Here is a 22,729-nt window from a genome sequence, read left to right on the forward strand (position 1 = left end):
TATATTCATGTCCAGGTAATTTTTTCTACCATGGATCTAAATGAAATCTGTACACCAGATGGCAACTCCGCCCTTCAAAAGGCAAGAACAGGTGCAGGTCATGGTGGGGACCACAGGTTATGGGCACCTGCACATGTGCCCTAGAGGAAGCCCATGGATGAGGAAATTAAAGGATTTGAAGAGCAGAAAGTAAGAGAGAATAAGGCTAGTGTTCAAGGCTCCCTACCTGTTCTTACAGAGTTAGAGCAGGTAGTCAACGAGGGTGAAGGCAGGGCTCACGCATCTGCCAGTTCCCTGGGCTGCCTCCCAAGGGGCAACAGAGCAGGGGAGAGGGTTACAGACTCAGAGAGAAGGAGAGCCTCTTGAATTAAGCCTGAATCTGCAGAGTGAGCTGGATTCCCAGGTGAGGTGGAGCAAGGACCAGAGAGAGGAGATGAGGCAGAACAAGGTCATAGGCGGTGTGGGTGAGAGAGACACAGGGCGTCAGGGAAGGGAGTCCATGGTGGGGATGGCTGAGGATGGTGAGCTCTGCTGAGGCCATACCGAGGGCCAAGGGGCATCGTGAGCAAACACCCAAGAGGTCAGGGAGTCAGAGCTCCTGTGTGTGGGCATATCATACTCAAAGTTCATCTCTGATGGCCTTGGTTCATGTCTCAAAACAGAAACGACTTACTTGTAGATAATAAACATAATAGACTGTCCCCATACAGGCCCCAGGGCTTTTAGAACAATGTTCAGCCACCCCTCGCCAGTTGATGGTTAACCATCTATGAGTCTCTGACTTTATATCCTTCTCAGAGTCCTCTGAGCAGCCAAGGAAACATTTTCCTGCCCCTGAGAATGGACTAGACTGCAGCTGTCGTGGGCTTTTTGTCACTAAATTCAGTTTTATCACTCAGGGGAAATTCTGACGAGAGGCAACGAAGGTCACGACTTAGAACCAGCGAATGGAGACCTTTTACTTGCAAGGGAGGGCGGGTGCTGAGCTCAGCTTTGAGGTGCTGAAGAAGGGAGCGCGGTGAGAAACGGCGGTCACACATCGCCCCCTGGTGTCCACTATGTTTATTGCAGGTAGTCTGTCTACAAAAGCCGGGAAGGGAAGGGCTACAGAACAGCCAGGCTTCATGTTACCTAACCAAATTCCTTCTTCGCAGGTCTTCTGGTTTCTTGCCGGTCTTCCCAGCAGTCAATGAGGAGAATCGATTTCAGTCTTTCTCATCTTATTTGCACACTTGTTGGCCGCACAACCCCACAGAGATAAAAACAAAACAAAACAAAAAACACAGAATAACTGTAGAAGTCTGGTCTCCTCACCACACACCCCTTTGCACTGCAGACCAGGTGGTCTGTGTAATGGTTAAAAAACATAGGCTTTACAGACAGATCGGGATTCGAATCTAGCGGTGCTGACACAGGCTGGGACCTGGGACCCTTTCCTGGAGGGCTTGCACCTGAACAAACATCTATCTTCTTGAGCAACAGAATACAAAGAAACTATAAGGGACTAAAAATAACTGTAGGCATGTACAACTGGGGGCAAATTATGAACAAGATGCAAAAAGACCAAAACCCAACTTCTAAGGTTCAGGAGCAAAAGCAGGATACTGTGCGAGATCCCCAAATACCAAGGAGGTGGGCAGATCACCCAAGTCATCCCTCCAGCCTCACCCACCCTTCAGCCCCATCCTCACCCCGTTCAAAGGATCAGCTCAACCCCACCCCCATCCCTGGCCTCAGGGAGCAAGCAGGGACATGTGTTTCTTGTTTTTGCTCCCTCAAGCTGCAACATGAGTCCCAGTAATGCCTTACCTGAATCTCTCATCTGGCCTCTTACCAATTTCTGTTGATTAAAAAGTCCAAGAACCCAGATGGGTAACACTGCTATGGAGTAGCTGCGTAACCCAGAGAGTCACACAGTTCTTTTAGCAAGTTCCTTTAGCTTCGCTATTTCTTTTTATTCAGTCCACTAAGTCCTGCACTCCGTGTACCATGGTGCCAGTAAGTGAGAGTTACGAAAGAAACAGAGCCGGGGCTGGTGCAGCACATAGCTGCCAGGCGGCCACCACAGGCTTGGGCAGGCTGGTCTTGGGGCCCCTTCATCTGAGGACTGGAGATGGTGATGCCCGTCTCATTAAATGAGATCACATGGGAAGCATTTAGCATGGTGTCTAGCACACAAGAAGCAATAAGGGGTAGTTATTAGTGTTCCAAAGGGACATCATCAGCTGGGGACAGCGGTAGGTGTGGGGACAAAGGGGAAGTGTTATTGCCTAGACTGTCCAATAGAAAGAGACCGCAAACCACAAACGTAGTTTCAAATTTTCTAGTAGCTGACTGAAAAAAGTTTTTTAAAAAATAAACTCAAAATGGATTAAAGATCTAAATGTAAGACCAGAAACTATAAAACTCCTAGAGGAGAACATAGGCAAAACACTCTCCGACATACATCACAGCAGGATCCTCTATGATCCACCTCCCAGAATATTGGAAATAAAAGCAAAAATAAACAAATGGGACCTAATTAAACTTAAAAGCTTCTGCACAACAAAGGAAACTATAAGCAAGGTGAAAAGACAGCCTTCAGAATGGGAGAAAATAATAGCAAATGAAGCAACTGACAAACAACTAATCTCAAAAATATACAAGCAACTCCTACAGCTCAATTCCAGAAAAATAAATGACCCAATCAAAAAAATGGGCCAAAGAACTAAATAGACATTTCTCCAAAGAAGACATACAGGTGGCTAACAAACACATGAAAAGATGCTCAACGTCACTCATTATCAGAGAAATGCAAATCAAACCCACAATGAGGTACCATTTCACGCCAGTCAGAATGGCTGCGATCCAAAAGTCTACAAGCAATAAATGCTGGAGAGGGTGTGGAGAAAAGGGAACCCTCTTACACTGTTGGTGGGAATGCAAGCTAGTACAGCCACTATGGAGAACAGTATGGAGATTCCTTAAAAAACTGGAAATAGAACTGCCTTATGACCCAGCAATCCCACTGCTGGGCATACACACTGAGGAAACCAGAAGGGAAAGAGACACGTGTACCCCAATGTTCATCACAACACTGTTTATAATAGCCAGGACATGGAAGCAACCTAGATGTCCATCAGCAGATGAATGGATAAGAAAGCTGGGGTACATATACACAATGGAGTATTACTCAGCCATTAAAAAGAATACATTTGAATCAGTTCTAATGAGGTGGATGAAACTGGAGCCTATTATACAGAGTGAAGTAAGCCAGAAAGAAAAACAGCAATACAGTATACTAACACATATATATGGAATTTAGAAAGATCGTAACAATAACCCTGTATACTAGACAGCAAAAGAGACACTGATGTATAGAACAGTCTTTTTGACTCTGTGGGAGAGGGCGAGGGTGGGAAGATTTGGGAGAATGGCATTGAAACATGTATAATATCATATATGAAACGAGTTGCCAGTCCAGGTTCGATGCACGATACTGGATGCTTGGTGCTGGTGCACTGGGATGACCCAGAGGGATGGTATGGGGAGGGAGGAGGGAGGAGGGTTCAGGATGGGGAACACATGTATACCTGTGGCGGATTCCTTTTGATAAATGGCAAAACCAATACAATATTGTAAAGTTAAAAAATAAAAAAAAATTGAAATTATTTTTTATCATAATTTTATTTAACCTTATTTATCCAAAATTGTCAGTTCAACATGTGATCAATGTCAAAAATTATTACTAAAGTCTTTTACATTTTTCTGTTTGTATCAAGTCTCTCTCGAGTTCCATCTGGATTTAAACTCAGATCACTGGGTTCAGAGTCCAGAGTGCTGACGAATACACCACGGGCTTCCCTGATGGCTCAGATGGTAAAAAAAAAAATCTGCCTATAATGTGGAAGACCCAGATTTGATCCCTGGGTTGGAAAGATCCCCTGGAGAAGGGAAGGGCTACCCACTCCAGTATTCTCGCCTAGAGAATTCCATGCACAGAGAAGCCTTGGAGGCTACAGTCCATTGAGTTGCAAAGAGTCAGATACAACTGAGCGACTAGACAACAATAACAACAAAAAATCAAGGCTGTGCTATATTTGCAGCACATCTCAATTTGGACCAGCAATATTTCACATGCTCCATGGCTGCCACAGCTCATGGCTACCATGTTAGACAGAATGCAGGAGTGGTGCAGAAAGGGACAAGACACTGACTTAAACCCTGTCTGTGGTTGAGCTGGAGGCACCTCCTCTGTCAGCTTCTGCTTGTTTGGCTCCAAGAGACAGGAAATCAATGCTTACCAAAGGGAACCTCATAGATCATTTGCATAAGAATCTTCTGAGTTGTTTCTTGAACAGAAAACCAAATTCCTGGGTCCCGTCTCATCCAAATTACTGGCCACTAGGAATCTACTTTTTTGATAGCCGCCCCCCCCCCCCCCCCCCCCCCCCCCCCCCCCCCGCTCCAAGTGATTTGGGATCCAGACTCCTTTCCAGTGCCTAGAATGCATTGTTTTGGAGTCAAAGACGCTCTGGCTTCCTGTTTTCATGCGTCTCCTTTTGGATTACATGTCTGGAACAAGGTGGATGTGGTCATTATGGTTCAGAGTTTTGGAGGTGTTTATGACTTACTTCGGGCTTCCCTGGTGGCTCAGTGGTAAAGAATCTGCCTGACAATGCTGGGAACGCAGGTGATGTGGGTTCGATCCCTGGGTCAGGAAATCCCCTGGAGAAGGAAATGGCAACCCACTCCAGTATTCTTGACTGGGAAATCCCATGAACAGAGGAGCCTGGCGGGCCACAGTCCATGGGGTGGCAAAGAGTCAGACACGACTGAGAGATTAAACAACAATCAGGGATTTGTTTGGCTGTATTGCCATTCCTTCCTGGATTCCCTTCACCTGAAACTTAAACTTGGCTGTATTTGGTCACCTCCTCCAACGTCAAACATTCTCTCTCTGTCTGGGCTTGGTATAGGCATGCAGAGTGAATTTCTCACAGGACCTGAACAGGCAGTGCTCACCTCCAGTGAAACACAGCCCTGTCCACAAACATCCCCATCCTATACCCCAAAATGTTCTGTCACCATGCCCTGACTCCCCGACGCAGAGGAGCCAGAGGTAGGAATTTCCAGGTATTTAGTCCTTTCTCTGATTTCTCTCTCTGCTCTATGGAGCAGAGCTGAGCACAAAAGCTGTACATGGAGGCAGAAGGACAAGAGATAGGATGGTGCTTTGAAGGCAAAACTAATATAAATCAAGGCCTACCTGCCTGCTAAGTCGCTTCAATCATGTCTGATTCTTTGTGACCCTATGGACTGAAGCCCACCAGGCTCCTCTGTCCATGGAATTCTCCAGGGAAAAATATCGGAGTGGGTTGCCATGCCCTCCTCTAGAGGATCTTCCTGACCCAGGGATTGAACCTGCATCTCTTACATCTCCCACATTGGCAGACAGGTTCCTTCCCACTAGCACCAACTGGGAAGCCCAGAAATCAAGGCATTTCATAATTAAAATAGTAGCTCCATATTCAGGGAGTCCTGTGTCTTTGATATTATATGTTAAGATATTTGCTCTGCAAAAGACTCCAAGTGCACTATCTCATTTTATGTCTTCCAATATGTTGAGAGATAGCTACTAGATTCCGTTTTACATATGAACAGAGTGAGCCACAGAGAGGTTTACTAATTTGCTCAAGATCACACAGCACGTAATTAGTGGAAATAGTGTCCGAGCCCACAAAAACAGGAGAGAAAAGAGTCATGAAACTGGGGTCCTATTCTACCTTCTTTGAAATCACTAACCTTGTAGCTTAATGTAAATCTTTTACTTTTTCTGAACTTCAGTTTCTTTCCATGAAAATGTGATTGTCGAGCTGGGTGGACTTGATTATCTCTTTTCCAAATATTCATTTACCCACTTGTTTTAGGGCAAGTTTCCCAGAAAACAGACTCCAAAACCCTGAGCTTTTCATAACAAATGATTACTAGGTGGGATTTCCATGATGGCTCAGATGGTAAAGAATCCATCTGCAATACAGGAGACCCGACTTCAATCCCTGGGTCAGGAAGGTGCCCTGGAGAAGGGAATGGCTACCCACTCCAGCATTCTTGCCTGGAGAATTCCATGGCCAGAGGAGCCTGGGGTCACAAAGAGTTGGACACAACTGAGTGACTAACACTTTACTTCACATTTACTAGGAAGTGCTTACTTCACATTTACTAGGAAGTGCTTTTGAACAAAATCTATAAAAAGAATGAAAGAATCAGAAATGGGCAGAGGAAGAGGCTGAACTGCAGCAGTTTCAGTGGAGGCCTCCTGTGGGCTCTGGAACAAGGACCTCCCTCGAGAAGTGACTTGATTGAGGCATGGGGGTTGGGTTTTATGTCCTCAGCAGAACCAGTCATCAGATGCAGGCTGCCCCCAGGAAAAGACATAACCTTGGGAGAAGAAATTTCCTCTGGCTGAGGGAAATTCAGGAAAGGGATTCTTTGGTGAACCACCACTACCTACCCAACACTCCCAGTGGCTGAAGCAATGGCTGCTGACAACTGGAAAGTGGATCTGGGCGGCACACTGTGGCTTCTCCTGTTGTCTTTCTCTCATGCCTTTCAGATGCATTTACTTCATCTAGAGAGGTCAGCCTCACTAGATGTAGAAACAGATACTTCAGGACTGGACTCAGTCCCCTTTCCTGTGTAAACTTATAGAGGAATAAAGTCAGGGGAAGGAACTATGTCCCCCACCCCAACAGTCTGCAGCTGCAAGGTGGACTCCCCTCCCTCTATCACCTGTGCTGGATGCCCCTCACCCCTGGCTAGCATCTCAGTCTGGTGGCTTACTGGTCAGTGACTCAGACTCCTATCCCTGAGGGATCTGAGCCCTCAGGACCATGACATTCTCCAGCCAAATCTGCTTATCTATCTCTTGTCAAATCTGGGCCGAGAGTAATGAGAGATGGCACACTGGGTTGCCTGGGGCCAAATCTCTTCCTTGCCCTCGTTGTGTAGCAGAAAGGATGCCTCCCCCTGAAGATCAAGGCCAATGAAACCTGGAAATCTGGTGATTCCGTTATGGGTTGTTGGATTTCTAACACAAGGAGTTTAAAGTTATCAGACTTCAGATATAACTCAAATTTAAATGGGATCCTTCCAATGTTCCTCATGATTCTTTTCTGGGAATCAGGGTTTCTACTTATTGTAGAGCCGAGAGTTTCAGAGATGGAAAGCAAAGTTTCTGCAAGTGGATCTTTTGGAATACGGTAAGCAAGACGATGTCTATTTCAATCTCTTGGTTCTTGGACTCTATATTTTACTTGTCAGGGTCAGAACATATCATTTATGACTGACTGTGTACACTTCATATGAAGGATGGTGTTCCATTCTCACAGAGCATCAACTCAAAGGTAACGCTAAGGCTGATCATTTCCTTGATCTATCAGACTGGCAGCTTCTGGTGGTGTGATAGGTCATAAGACCATAGGTCCTGTTACCTTCTGATACAGCTCCTTTGTCATACCTCCTTGGTTCAAAGCAATGTTATGTGGAGTCTCATGTTGGTGGATCAAATACTCTGCAAACCTTTGAACAGTGATGTTGACTGAGATGCTGCAAGCAAGAAAGACCAGCCAGTACCTAGAATGTCTACTTATTCAGTCAAGATGCCTCTCTACCCCTTCAAGGATGAAAATGGTCTAGTGTAATCAACTTGCCACCAAGTAGGCATTTGAGAAATTATGCCATATTGGATGGTTCAGCATTGGTGCCTATTGCTGGCAGATTGGAAGTATGACAGCAGCAGCAGCTAGTCAGCTTTGGTGGGTGAGAACCTGGCTGTGGGGCCCATGCATAAGCATCTTCTGAATATGCCGGTCATACGTTCATTGCTCCAGATCAAGCCAGGGACAGGAGCTGGCTGTTGTCAAGTCTTACAGTCATTCTGTCTAACTAGTTGTCTACTGGCTCTTTGGTGGTGATTGCTTTCTGGTGGGTATTAAATTAAAATGTGATACGAAATCTTCATGTGGGGTGCCTGCTCCGTGGGCTTATCCCCATGCCTCTTTCTCAGACCTCCTTATTCCTGATCTTTTAATGCTGTTTTTCAAGGCCATGGCCAATAGTCAAACCATTCACTACTCCCCATGAGTCTGTGTATATTCTCACTTCAGATCACTTTTCATCCCCACACTGTGAATGACCACTGGCATTACCCAAGGCTCTGCCGATCAAGAGGATTTAGCTTCAAGGACTTCCCTGGTGGTCCAGTGGCTAAGACTCCATACTCCCAATGCAGGGGGCCCAGGTTTGATCCCTGGTCAGGGAATGAGATCCCACATGTCATAGCCATGTACCGCAACTAAAACCCGGTACAGCCAAATAAATAAATACATTTTTTTTTTTTTTAAAGAGGATTTAGCCTCACCACAGACTTTCAAGATCGTTACCTGAGTCTGGCCATATTTCAGGATATTCCACTTTTAGCTCGTTTCCTCATATTTAACCAGCCCATTTGTGAACCAAACTTGGTCAGTTTCCTCTTCTGCCAGTCATAATTGCTGAAGAGGAGATTCCAATAATACAACAGTGGTGATTAACTTGAGAATCTGGGCCACATGCTCATTTAATTACTTGTGCTTTCTCCCCACCCCTGTTTGTTCTGGTCTTGGACATACCACGTCTAAATAGTTGTTGAGCCCACTTGACCTTATGGCCTGATGAGTCTAACACAGCTAATGATGGGCAGTTCTGGCTCTGTGGTAGGTCACTTACTGTCCTATGGTCCTGCCCGCTCAGAAATCCCAGTAACAGGAGTTGGTTTCCAGTCAGTGTGTAGTTCTCTACAGTAAAAAGAGAAGGCCTTGTTTCAGAACCTTAAGTGTGTGTGCTGAGATTTTTCTATGAGAGCTTACCAAAAACTCTATACGAGATGCCCCTAAAACCAGAGTTTTAATGTCATATAGCTCCTGTAGAAAGACTGGTTTCACTGCAGACTGAATCTCTAATGGAGTTCTGATCCACGTGTGGCCCCACTCAGAGAACAATGTTATGCTCTGCGTGAATGAGGAGACGATGGCCTTTGTATGAGAGTCCCTAGATTGTTTACTCTTCACAGCAAGTGGAGACTGATTAGCTCACAACCCACTGGCGTCAAACTCAGATTATTACATGTTCAATTGTATTCAACATAGCTCACATAATTTTAGCCACTTAGGGCCTGCTTGCTTTGTATACTCTGCCAAACTACACTCAACAGCTGATACCACAAATCAATCAGATACTGCAAATAAGCCCCAGGGCTATAACCCCCTGAGATTTGCTGTCCTTTGGAGCTTTCTTACTCACAGATACCCTGCTGACCTGCTGAGTGACATCAGTTAGATCCATAAATCCCCTCCTGCCCATGAAACATATTTGAAAATGTTCCACAATGGATTTCTGTGATGGTTGCCTAACTCTAAATATGCAAAACCTATTAAATTATATACTTTAAATAAGTGGAGTATGTGGTATATGAATTATATCTCAATAAAGTTACAAAAACAATAAGTAGAAGGCAATGTCGATTCTATGATTGAGTGTGTTAATAAATCCTGCCTATAGAGGAGAACAAGGAGAAAACGGTACTTAATAAAGAAGTAATTGGTGAAGTCACTTGTATTTGCCAAGAGGGGAATGTGCAGTGTTTTGTCAGTTACACAGTGAACTGGGTTTTTATCTGTCCTTAGACAAAAGTATGGAGCAGCCTGGCTGTGTTTCACTTTATCAAGTTCTCAAAGTGACCTTGTCTGACACTGATATTGGCAGACATTGATGAGACTGCCGGGGTCCCCTGGGGGAACGATGCAGACCAGCTGTGAGTGCCAGCAAGCCTCTACCAGCTCAAGTGCTGGACCAGTTCTTGGTTGTTAGAGGCTGCTTGTCTTTGTTTCCCACAAGGATGCTGGGGAGCTTATGGGGGCGTTTCAGTGAGCTCATGACCTCCTGCAATTATATGCTACATTTCAGAGTGATAGCCTGAATTTTACAGTGAGAAAAGCCATAGAATTTATTAGATTATTTTGGTCAGTAATCAGAAAAGATTAAAAAACAAAGGCCAGGGTTAAAATGTAACAAGGACCCAAATATGAAACCCTAATGCTCCCGACATTTCAGGGGCACTTAGACAAAGAGGACAGCTGATGTCATAGAGGGTTGAGGAATCTTTATGAGACAAAGAACAAAATGACCAAGAGAGACTGTTGCTTGAATCCCTGGGGAGGTAGTGGGGGGAATGCTCAAGATGTAGCCTAGGCCTGTATCAGAGGGACCACAGAGAAGTCAAGTGAGGTCAAGACCAGACTAAGTTAATTACACTGTTTTGCCTTGGGGATGAGCCATCGGTGTGGGATACTATCCCAGAAGATACTTTTGTAAGAAAAATCGGTGTTCGTTTTCCCTGAATGGTTTAGTCATTGACCTGCACGAAATACCTTATGGTTTTCGGCGGCTTTGGGTTTGTGAATTTGAGGCGTCACATTTCCTTCTCCAGAGGCAGGGTCAGTATGCAAAGGTCATGAATCTCTGTGAGTGACTGAGAAAGCCAGGCAGGCTGTGAGCCTCCTGAAGTCAACTCTCCCAGACCAGCTCCCTGACTCACCCCATCTATCTTTCAGGGAGCTTTGGAGGGTGACAATAAATGGAAATTTAAAAAGTTCCCAACTGAATGTTTCTGAAGCATTCACCAGGGAAACAGGAAGTTGTGCACCTCTTAGGTCTGTGTCTCCAGCTTATGAATGTGTTCGCTCTGTTTAGCCAGGAGGAATTTGCTTACAGCTCTGCTCCATCTGAAGGAAAAAAAAAAAAAGCCAGAGATGGGTTTTCCTGAAATACAGTGGCCTCTCTTCAGCCTTCCTCAATGACAGCATCGTTCCTGGTTTCCACCTGCCTCTGCTTCACACAGCAGGAAGTGGAGGAGGAGAGGTTGTCTGTATTTGGAATGTCTCTGAACCAACTCAGGGGCTCTGACTGTGACCAAGGACCAAGATTCCCAGTGGGAATCTGCTCCACATCACTCAAGTTTGATCCTCTTAAACCAGAATCTTAGAAAGATTCTGTAGCTAATATTTACTGATTATGTATTATTTACCAAGTAAATACTTTATACACATCAGCTCATTTAATCTGCACAAGTCTATTCTATAAGAGTTATTATTATCATGATTTTGCAGATAAGAAAGTGAGGCATGGAAACGTTATTCTGTTCCATAAGAGCGATTTTATTATAAATATTTCCCTTATTATTGATTCAATACACCATAGCATGTTGGTTGCTCAGTGATGTCCAACTCTTTGCAGCCCGCCAGGCTCCTCTGTTCATGGGTCCTCCAGGCAAGAACCCTGGAGTGGGTAGTCATTCCCTTTTTCAGGAGATCTTCCTGACTCAGGGATCGAATCTAGGTCTCCTGCATAGCAGGCTGATGCTTCAGCATTTGAACCACCAGGGAAGACCACACAACTGTATGATTCCTATCTTACAGAAGAAAATGTGCATAGAGCACTAAGGCATAGATCATGTGACTACCTTGCCCAAAGTCACATAACTAAAGGTCTAAGGAGGAGGTTGCTCTTGGGTTTGGGGGTCTTTGCCTTACTTCTCACTGCTGCTGCTAAGTCACTTCAGTCGTGTCCGACTCTGTGCAACCCCATAGACGGTAGCCCACCAGACTCCCCCGTCCCTGGGATTCTCCAGGCAAGAACACTGGAGTGGGTTGCCATATGCTTGTCCACTAGTAGCATAGTTACTAGTGACATACACCAGGGCTCAAAACTACTCAGGTGGTTGTGATGGGGGTGTTGAATCAGGCACACATTTCTCCCTGTCTCACCAGTTATTGGCACATACCCACGGCTGGATGGGGAAAGTGGGTGATCCATGACCTAAGGAGTGTTCTGCAGCATTTAGGGACCTGAAAAAAGACTGTTCTCAGGGTGGGAGGGAGCAAGAAGATTGTGGAGGGTGGGGTGGGGAAGAACCAGGAGGGAGGCTGAAATTGCCCACTCCCCACCCATCAGCCCTATTTGGAGCTCCATAAGGTACACCCCTTTCTCTGCCTCTGCAATCATTTTTATTGTTCTGCTCTTCCCTCCCCACACTCACAGAGCAGCAAATCCCTGAATACTGATAGGTTTCATCTTTATTAAGTATATGTCATTGGTATTACAGCATTGCCATAAGCTTCTTGAGTTTGCCCAGAGGGCCAAAATCAAGCATTATGAGTACTTAGTGTTTTTTTTTTTTTAATTTTAAAATCTGATATTAGAGTATTGTTGATGAAGAATGTTATGTTAGTTTTAGGTATACAGAAAGGTGATTCAGTCATACACATATATGTATCTTTTTTCAAATTCCTTTCGCATTTAGGTTGTTACGTAATATTGAGCAGAGTTCCCTGTGCCTGGTCTTTGTTGGTTATCAATTTTAAATACAGCAGTGTGCACATGTCTTTACAATTCTTGCTGTTGTTTGGCCTCTTCTGGGAAAATCTTCTCAGTTGTTATCAAACTGGAAGTAATCTGATAAGATAATTTATATCAGATAAGGGAACTAGGGTCCCTCTGATACTCTTTACTAATCACTCAATCATGTCTGACTCTTTGCGATCCCATGGACTGTAGCCTGCCCGGCTCCTCTGTCCATGGAATTCTCCAGGCAAGAGTACTGGAGTGGGTTGCCATTTCCTTCTTCAAGGCTCCCTCTGTTAACTTATTCTATTTGTTTTAAAACATTGTGAATGCAGCTTGTCTCTCACAGCAGCGTGTTGGACATCAGCAATGAGTAGTGGTACTTGCAGGGGGTTGGGTGGGTGGCGGGATGAGAAGACATCCCTCAAACTAGGGTCTCTGCACAGCAGCACCCACTGGGGGCTGTTATCTTCTCCTTGTTCTGCAGATCACATTCCTGTCTGAGTGGAAAGTGGGTGGTTACCATTCCAGTGAATTTTCCATTCTATTTTTTAATCAGTTGAGTGTTTCAATTATGTAAAGTTTAACTCAGCATCTAAAAGCTGTGTGAATAAACCTGCCAGACACAGTGATAACGCTGAGTCAAAAAATAGATATTGTAATACATAGATACCAGCGGACTCAGCTTTGGGTCTGAAAGTCTTGTGATACGAGGCCTGGAACGGAAGGGTCTGAGGTATCAGGATGTGGGCACTGATGCTCTTAACAGATAAATGTGTTTTGGAGACAGAGGATGCAGATTCATTCCCTGAGTCAGGAAGATCTCCTGAAGAAGGGAATGGCCACCCACTCCAGGATTCTTGCCTGAAGAACCCCATGGACAGAGGAGCCTGGCAGGGTTGCAAAGAGTTGCACATGATTGAGCAACTAACATGCTATTGTGTCAATAATAGGGGCAGAACATATATACACATATGTATCTGATATATAAGCTGATGGAAAAACACACAAAGGAAGGAAAGGACTTCCCATATGAGCAGACTGGAGCATGAAATAGATGTTTCCTGAGCAGAAGTAAGGCAATCTGGAGTGGCTGATGGGCTGAGAAGGCAGAAAATTTTGATGACAAAATGTAGGTAGAGAGAAAAGAAAGGATTCTTCATAAACCTGAATTTCTGGTTTGAACAGGAGAGCTAGTTAAATATAAGTTGTTAGTCACTCAGTCATGTCTGAGTGTTTGTGACCCCATGGACTGTGTAGCCCACCAGACTCCTCTGTCCATGGAAATCTCCAGGCAAGAATACTGGGGTGGATAGCCATTCCCTTATCCAGGAGATCTTCCCGACCCAGGGATTGAACCTGGGTCTCCTGCACTGCAGGTAGATTCTTTACCATCTGAGCCTTCAGGGAACCACCCAGTTAAATTTAACATTAGCTATAAATCAGAGAAAATGTGATGCTATATCTATCATGAGGCTTCTATATCCTCCTCAGTACACTTACTTTAAAGAAGTATTAGCCCAAAATGTGATGCTTAATGGAAATTTACTTTAATTTGCTTGCCACAAATGATACTTTACTTAGATATTAAGGCTTGAGAATGTGTGGTTATAACCTTCAGAGTATCAGAGAGCTGCACTGAATATCCCTGAAATAATATAAGCAGACAGCTTAGAAGAAAGAGAAAAAGAATCAGGAATGGCTTTCTTGACATAAGAGAAGCCATTTTGGTCCAAGCCATTTTGTGATCTAAGCTGGTCCACAAAGCTTGCTTTTGAACAGATCTCAGTAATCAGTGATCTTAAGGGAATAAAAAGGAGTACAGGGACAGAAAAAAAAGGCAGTCAAGCAATAGTGCAGATAGTCTTAAGGACTCTCAAAGAACTCCCTCAAGAAGTATGCACAATAATAGATCTTTGAGTTCAGAAGGAACTAAGGCCCTCACCTAGATGGAGGGCGGAAGGATGATGTTAATCCTTGAGATTTCAATCAGCTCGAGCCTGAACTCAATTCTGCTCAAGCCCCTTCATTAATATGCATGTGGCCTCGTGCTTAGTCACTCAGTCATACTCTTTGTGATCCTATGGACTATAGCCCTCCAGGTTCCTCTGTCCATGAGATTCTCCAGGAAAGAATACTGGAGTGGGTAGCCATTCCCTTCTCCAGACCCAGAGATCGAACTTGGTCTCCTGCATTGCAGGTGGATTCTTTGCCATTTGAGCCACGTTTAGCTTAAAATTTCCCCCATCTTGCTGTCCAGGGAGACACTGCTTTGGGAAAAATTCCCAGTGTTCTCCTTACTTGCTGCAAGTAATAATTCCTTCCTTCTCCTGATCTTTGGCTTGGTTGTGTCTATGGGCTCACTACACAGCAAGAGGCAAACTCAGTTTGGGGGTAACAATGATACATCCCTTGGATGATAGACCTGAGGGGCACACACCTGAACCTCGTAGGCAGCAAAGGATGACACCTCCTCAAACACAGGTCACAAACTGATGGATAAACAACCCTTGACAGCCAAATAATTTCATTTGAATAGTGCAAATTTGGCATCCTGTTATTTTGCATACTGTGAAGGAAGGGGGAGGTGGATTTTCATGGTGGGAGCAAGTAGCATGGTCAGGATGACATGTGGTGACATTACAGGTGATGCTGAATCAGGCTTTGTTTTTACAAGTCCAGGTGTCTCTGGGATGGAGTGTGAGAAGGGAAGGATGGTACAAGTTAAGAAGTGGAGTGTATAAGACATACAAGTCCACAGTGCAAGACCAAAAACAGTCACTGTCTAAGGAAGGACAGAAAAAGTCAAACGCAGAAAGCCAGCAGCCCAGGGACTGTTGTAGGGTCTAGAAGAACAGGCTGGAGAAGCAACAAAGAGTAAGGATTCTTTCCCTCTTTTAAAAAAAAGTGTTTATTTTTCATTGTTGCACTTGGGCTTTCTCTAGTTGCAGCTTTTCTTGTTGTGGAGCACGAGAACTGCATGTGTAGACTTCAGTGGTTGTGACACGTGAGTTCAGTAGTTGTAGCTTGAAGGCTCTAGAAGGCTTAGATGTTGGTGCACAGGCTTGGTTGGTTAGCGGCATGTGGAATCTTCCCAGACCAGGGGTCAATCTCGTGTCCCCTGAATTGGGAGGTGAATTCTTATCCACTGTACCACAGGAAAGTCCAAGGATTCTTAAAAGAGGAACAGAATGAGCTTAGGGAAGGAGGTGCCTGGAGGTAGTTTTGATAAGAAGCCGCAAGAATTATTCACGGAACCCGAGAAGCTAGGGTCAGGTTCCTTGACTGCCTAATCGCCTGTCAATGCAAAGGCTGACACAGGCTGGAGGATGGAGGTAGACAGCCAGAGCAAAGGAGTGAAATTTCAGGTTACAGAAGGGAGTTGAGACAGGAGAAGATCAAAAAGGGATGTTTGGAAATGAACATCTTTCCCAGCCAATCAAAAAAGTGCAAATTCTCCAGGGTTTCCTGTTGACTTTGACTTCAGTCTGTACATGCTGGCACCCTTGAGTTTTGCACTTGAATTAGAGAGCGCACTTTCAGTCCAGAAATTCAGCCCAGAATTGGACTGGAATGGACCAGGTGACAGAGAAAAGAGTGAACCTATCCAGGCCACAGTGGCTCGATCTCTTTGACTTTCATCAACAGCAGGACAGGGTCTCTCAGTAATTCTGGGACTTTAGTTCATTCTTGTTCATTAGGAGTCCAAAATGGTAGGGGGGGACACCAAGCCACATGGAGGGAGGGAGGAGATTAGTGAGATGAATAAGAAACCTAGTAAGCAGAAAAATTACCCTGGCTGCAGGGACAATCTTGCCACAACTGGGAACATGGCAACTCTGAGAAGATCTTGTATATCTGTGCAACCCCTTGTTCTATGAAAACCCACCTTTATTTAATTTTATTGTTGCACAAGCTTCTCAGTGTCATCAACAGAGCAAGTATTTCCTTTTTAAGCTCAACTTCTGTTGGGACACGTTTGAGGTGTTTAGGTCACAGATCCTAAAAACTGAGCTCATTCCTTGGACTAAACAGCCCTGATGCTCTAACAACAATACCACTGACATCAATATAATAACAATAATAGCATCACAACAGCAAACACCTATAGAGTCCTTGTTACCTGCCAGGCACTACTCCATGCACTTTGAATGCATTACTAACTTATGAATCCAACAGCAACCTTACAAGGTATATTTTCATTTTACTGGTGACTAAACTGAGGTTCAGAGAGGTTAGGAAACTTATACAAGATCACAGCGTTTACCCTATTTTCTGGGGTTAGAATTTGAGATTAAACAGGCTGGCCCCAGAGTTTGTACTCTTAGTCAAACGTTTGAGTATAATCAGGTGTGGTCAAGCCTATCTGGCAGAATGGAATGTCTTCCTGGAGAGCAGTGCATGCTACGTTCTACCCCCCTGAAGCCAGCTTGCATTGTACGTCAGAGGCCAAGAAGAGTATGAGAGACAACACAATTTTAGCTTGAAAATCCAGGCCTTAATCCTTTCATCTTCACAGAGCCACGGGAAATTCTGGGTGTCATTTTTAATTCTCTTATTTTCAAATTCCTCAGATAGCAATCATAATACCTCTCACCTACATTGTCAGATTTGGGATTATATCACTCAAAATCAGCTTAGAAAAGAGCTTGGTAAATTGTGTAGTGCGAAGATACAAGTGTTTTTATGGCTCCATGGGCACTTGTTATCACAGCCCAATGAATGGCAGGCCTAGAGTAAGACCTTATACCCATTGTCACTCACAAAGGGCAGCATATTCATTTTTCTCCATCACTGGGAAAATTACAACAGGAAGCATCCCAGCTTCTGGAGTGATGGGCTTGAATCAGAAGACAGGACTCTCACCCATTATGATACCTTGATTATGTTCTCTTTGGGAAAGACCATAAAAGGCTAATGTACTCAGGGGTAGTGATGACCTTAAAGGGCACTGGGGAATGTCCATCATCTTTGGGGTTATTCCACTACAGTCCTTGCAGTATCTCTTAGAAAGGACTTCCAAAGAGAACAGAGAATCTTGCTGTTTGACTTGTGAGTCTTACTCCAAAAGCAGGCATGGTCTCAGAGAGAAACTTTCTTTTGCCAAAAACTAACGTGAGTGCCTCAGGACTCATGGCCACAAGTTTCTTTTCAGTTCACATCAACATAACTGAGTCCTCTGCTAATGACTGTTCAAAGGCTGAAGAGGAAGACATTGGTCAAGTTGGGAGGCTCCCAGGAGATGCATCACTCTCAGCTCACAGCCATTGGCAGACACTGTCTGACAGCCGTGATGACTCTTTGTAGATGCATGGAAGGTATAAGTCATAGAGAGTAAGTTTAGGTGAAAAATAGGGGAGGACATATGTTCAAAAGGAGAAATATCCTGAGGAACATTCATTAAAAACCATGTTATTTAAAAGTTTCAAGCATTGTTGGGAAAAACACGTTTTCTATATCTGTTGGATAGAATGTCCTGTATTAGATTAATTAGGGCTATCAGATCTCCAAGACTCATTGATTAATTTAGAACTTTTTCATTTAAAAGATAATGATCACATTAAATTAATACTAACAACAAAATGCTCAAACTACCACACAATTGCACTCATCTCACACGCTAGTAAAGTAATGCTCAAAATTCTCCAAGCCAGGCTTCAGCAATATGTGAACCATGAACTTCCAGGTGTTCAAGCTGGTTTTAGAAAAGGCAGAGGAACCAGAGATCAAATTGCCAACATCCATTGGATCATCAGAAAAGCAAGAGAGTTCCAGAAAAACATCTATTTATGCTTTATTGAGTATGCCAAAGCCTTTGATTGTGTGGCTCACCACAAACTGTGGAAAATTCTGAAAGAGATGGGAATACCAGACCACCTGACCTGCCTCTTGAAAAACCTATATGCAGGTCAGGAAGAAACTGAACTGCTTCCTGTTAGAACTGGACATGGAACAACAGACTGGTTCCAAATAGGAAAAGGAGTACGTCAAGGCTGTATATTGTCACCCTGCTTATTTAACTTATATGCAGAGTACATCATGAGAAATCCTGGGCTGGAGGAAGTACAAGCTGGAATCAAGATTGCCGGGAGAAATATCAATAACCTCAAATATGCAGATGACACCATCGTTATGGCAGAAAGTGAAGAGGAACTCAAAAGCCTCTTGATGAAAGTGAAAGAGGAGAGTGAAAAAGTTGGCTTAAAGCTCAATATTCAGAAAACGAAGATCATGGCATCTGGTCCCATCACTTCATGGGAAATAGATGGGGAAACAGTGGAAACAGTGTCAGACTTTATTTTTGGGGGCTCCAAAATCACTGCAGATGGTGACTGCAGCCATGAAATTTAAAGACGCTTACTCCTTGGAAGGAAAGTTATGACCAACATAGATAGCATATTAAAAAGCAGAGACATTACTTTACCAATAAAGTTTCGTCTAGTCAAGGCTATGGTTTTTCCAGTGGTCATGTATGGATGTGAGAGTTGGAGTGCGAAGAAAGCTGAGCACTGAAGAATTGATGCTTTTGAACTGTGGTGTTGGAGAAGACTCTTGAGAGTCCCTGGGACTGCAAGGAGATCCAACCAGTCCATTCTGAAGGAGATCAGCCCTGGGATTTCTTTGGAAGGAATGATGCTAAAGCTGAAACTCCAGTACTTTGGCCACCTCATGTGAAGAGTTGACTCATTGGAAAAGACCCTGATGCTGGGAGGGATTGGGGGCAGGAGGAGAAGGGGATGACAGAGGATGAGATGGCTGGATGGCATTGCTGACTCGATGGATGTGAGTCTGAGTGAACTCCGGGAGTTGGTGATGGACAGGGAGGCCTGGTGTGCTGTGATTCATGGGGTCGCAAAGAGTCGGACACGACTGAGTGACTGAACTGAACTGAACAACAAAATAAAACAACAAAAATAATAAACACAAAACTGTTGAAGAAAAATTATATTTTAGAAAGTATGTGATCGATAGTGTTTGTTAAATATTATTCTGTATCTCTACCCTTGGTTTTCTTCTTTCAGAAGCATATTCCCTGGAAGTTCTTTTGAGGAACTCTTTGGATGGTAAACTTTCATAATCTTTACAAGTTTGAAAATCCCATCATTTTCCTCAATAATAGTTTAGGTGGATATACACTCCAAACTTAATGATTGTTTTTTCTCCCCTCTTGGGAGACACATTTGAGAAGGCTGTTGTCTAATTTTCATGCCTTTTAGGGAATTTATTTTATCAGTCTCAAAGCCTTTAAGATTTTCTCATTTGACTTTATTTCTTTTATCTGTTTTATTTCATATGTTACAGTGATATTGATATTTCTGGGCATGAATCTATATTATTCTTGATATTTGGAAACTATTTTCAATTTCAAGACTTTCTTATTCCTCATTTCTATAAAATTCTTTTCTAATATTGCTGTTTTCCTATCATTCTTTCCCATGGAACTCCGTTCAAACATAAGTGGAGTATTTAAATGACCCTCCATGTGTCTGAAGGGCTTCCCCTTTGTCTCTGTGGTAAAAAAACATGCCTGCAATGCAAGAGACACTGGAGACACGGGTTTGATCCCTGGGTCAGGAAGAACCCCTGGAGGAGGAAATGGCAACCCACTTCCATATTCTTGCCTGGGAAATTCCATGGACAAAGGACCCTGGGGGGCAATGTGACTGAGCACGTACTGTGTGTCTGAATTGGACTTTCCTTTGCCCTCTTTTGTTTTTTAAACATGTGTGCCTTTTTGTGACATGTTCTAGTCTTTTTAAAATATATATTTTTTGGCTGCACCATGTTTCTCTTGGGATCCTAGTTCCCTAACCCGCGACTGAACCCATACCCACTACCTTGGAAGTACAAAGTCTCAACCACTGGACCGCCAGAGAAGTCCCTGATGTGTTCTAGTGCTAATCTCATTAGATATGGAGGACAATGTTCTTGTCCCTTTATGCATATAGGAACAGCATCCTAAGACTGTGTGTTCTTCGCATGAAAACAAAGCACATGTCTCCGTTGAACAAGTGAAGTTTTTGGCTGAAAACTGAAACTGTTATATAAGCAAATATTGCCCTGCCTTTTAGGCTGAATAACTTTTTAGCATGCCATGCAAGAACCATTCCAATCTGACCTAAGGCCTCCAAACACCGTATCTGCAACTTCACACACTTTCCCTTTCTTGCTGTATAAACACAGTGCTCCTTCTTGACTCCAGGTCTTTGTATATGCCATTTCCTTCTCTGGGATGCCTGCACACCTTTTGAGGGAAGCTTGGCATGCTGCAGTCCACGCGGTCACAAAGAGTCAGACACTACTGAGTGACTGAACTGAACTGACTCAAAACCAACAACTCTGTGAGATCTTTCCCAAGTTGATCAGAATTGGGACTTCTCTCCTTGCTTCATGAAGTCTATAAAGTTACTACATAATGCAATTTTCTGTTTACAAGTCTATTTTTCCCAGGATGACCTTAAGAGCTATTTGAGGGTAAGAAATAGCAGTCTCTGTAGATCCAGCAGGTCATTGCCTGTCAAAGTTGTCACGAAATGTTTTTTGGATAAATTTTCAATGACAAAGAGAATTCATTATGGTTTATAATGAATTTCCTTCTTCTAAATTTTCTTCTGGACCACCCTCCACTGACAGTTGAAACTGCTTTTGATTTGGTGGTGTTCATTTTTTTTTTTTTTCCTCCCAGGAGGTTGCAATCACATCCTGCACAGAGGAGCCAGCAATCCCAGTTCTGTCCTCTCATTATACAGACACTGAGGCTCTTTTGTAAATGTCTGAGTTCAGCAAGTTCCCAGTCATATTCAGTGATGGCACTTCCCCTGTTGCATTCTGAAGCCAACACACCAAAGACAATCTGTCTGGTTTTGATTGGTTAACACTTAACTGGGCAAAAATTTGTTTTGTAACACACAGTTCATGTCCAAGAGGTCTTGCAAGATTTCCAAAGCTTTTCCCACACCGTTTTTCTTCTCACTCTCAAGAAGAAACCATGTTTTGCCAGAAACAAATTATCTCAATTCTCAAAAAGGTCTGCTCTTGACTAGGAATCTTCAACCCACAAGAGTTCACGTGGGGCTTCATCTTGGCCAATCCTTACGTCCATGCAGCCCAGCATATATCTAATTGGCTTCTGGCTCAAGTAGCCAAGCTGAGTAGCATCATCCCCTCTGCCTCCATCCCTCAAGGCTGCCGGACTTGAGTCAGCATGGGCTGGAGATAACCAGGACACCGAGTGGGAAAGTGGATCTGGGAAATGCCCAAGGACCTACATACTGGAAATGTTCCCCAATAACCAGCTGTGGTCACAACTGCCATTGGCCCCAGAGCAGGCAAATATTCTTTTCTTTTTTAAGCCATACAAGGTCTAGCTGGACTTTATCTCAGATTTTTATCTTGTTATCAGGTAGAACTGAAGAGATAGAAGCACAATTTCAGAATTAAAAACTCCCTCTTTATTCACAAAAGGAGCAACTTCACATAAAACCTGAGGTGCTCAATCAGTAAAATACATTTAACATGGTTTTATAAAAAGGAAACAAAAATTAGTATAAAATCATGTCAAAGAAAAAAAAGAGGGGGTGGAGGGATAAATTAGGAGATTGGGATTAGCATACACACACTACTTTATGTAAGATAGGTAATCAACAAGGACCTACTCTATAGCACAGGGAACTCTATACTCTGTAATGATCTATATGATAAAAGAATCTGAAAAAGAATAGATATATGTGTATTATAATTGCCACTTTGGTACACACTTGAAAATAACATTTCCAGCCACAGGACTGGAAAAGGTCAGTTTTCATTCCAATCCCAAAGGAAGGCAATGACAAAGAATGCTCAAACTACCGCACAATTGCACTCATCTCACATGCTAGTAAAGTAATGCTCAAAATTCTCCAGGCCAAGCTTCAACAGTATGTGAACCATGAACTTCCAGATGTTCAAGCTGGTTTTAGAAAAGGAAGAGGAATCAGAGATCAAATTGACAACATCCGTTAGAGTATCAAAAAAGCAAGAGAGTTCCAGAAAAACATTTATTTCTGCTTTACAGAGTATGCCAAAGCCTTTGACTGTGTGGATCACCACAAACTGGAAAATTCTTCAAGAGACAGGAATACCAGACCTGACCTGCCTCTTGAGAAATCTGTGTGCAGGTCAGGAAACAACAGTTAGAATTGGGCGTGGAACAACAGACTGGTTCCAAATATGGAAAGAAATACGTCAAGGTTGTATGTTGTCACCATGCTTATTTAACTTATATGCAGAGTACATCATGAGAAACGCTGGCTGCATGAAGCACAAGCTG

Source organism: Bubalus bubalis, chromosome 8, assembly GCF_019923935.1.
Source record: "Bubalus bubalis isolate 160015118507 breed Murrah chromosome 8, NDDB_SH_1, whole genome shotgun sequence".
Taxonomy (NCBI): domain Eukaryota; kingdom Metazoa; phylum Chordata; class Mammalia; order Artiodactyla; family Bovidae; genus Bubalus; species Bubalus bubalis.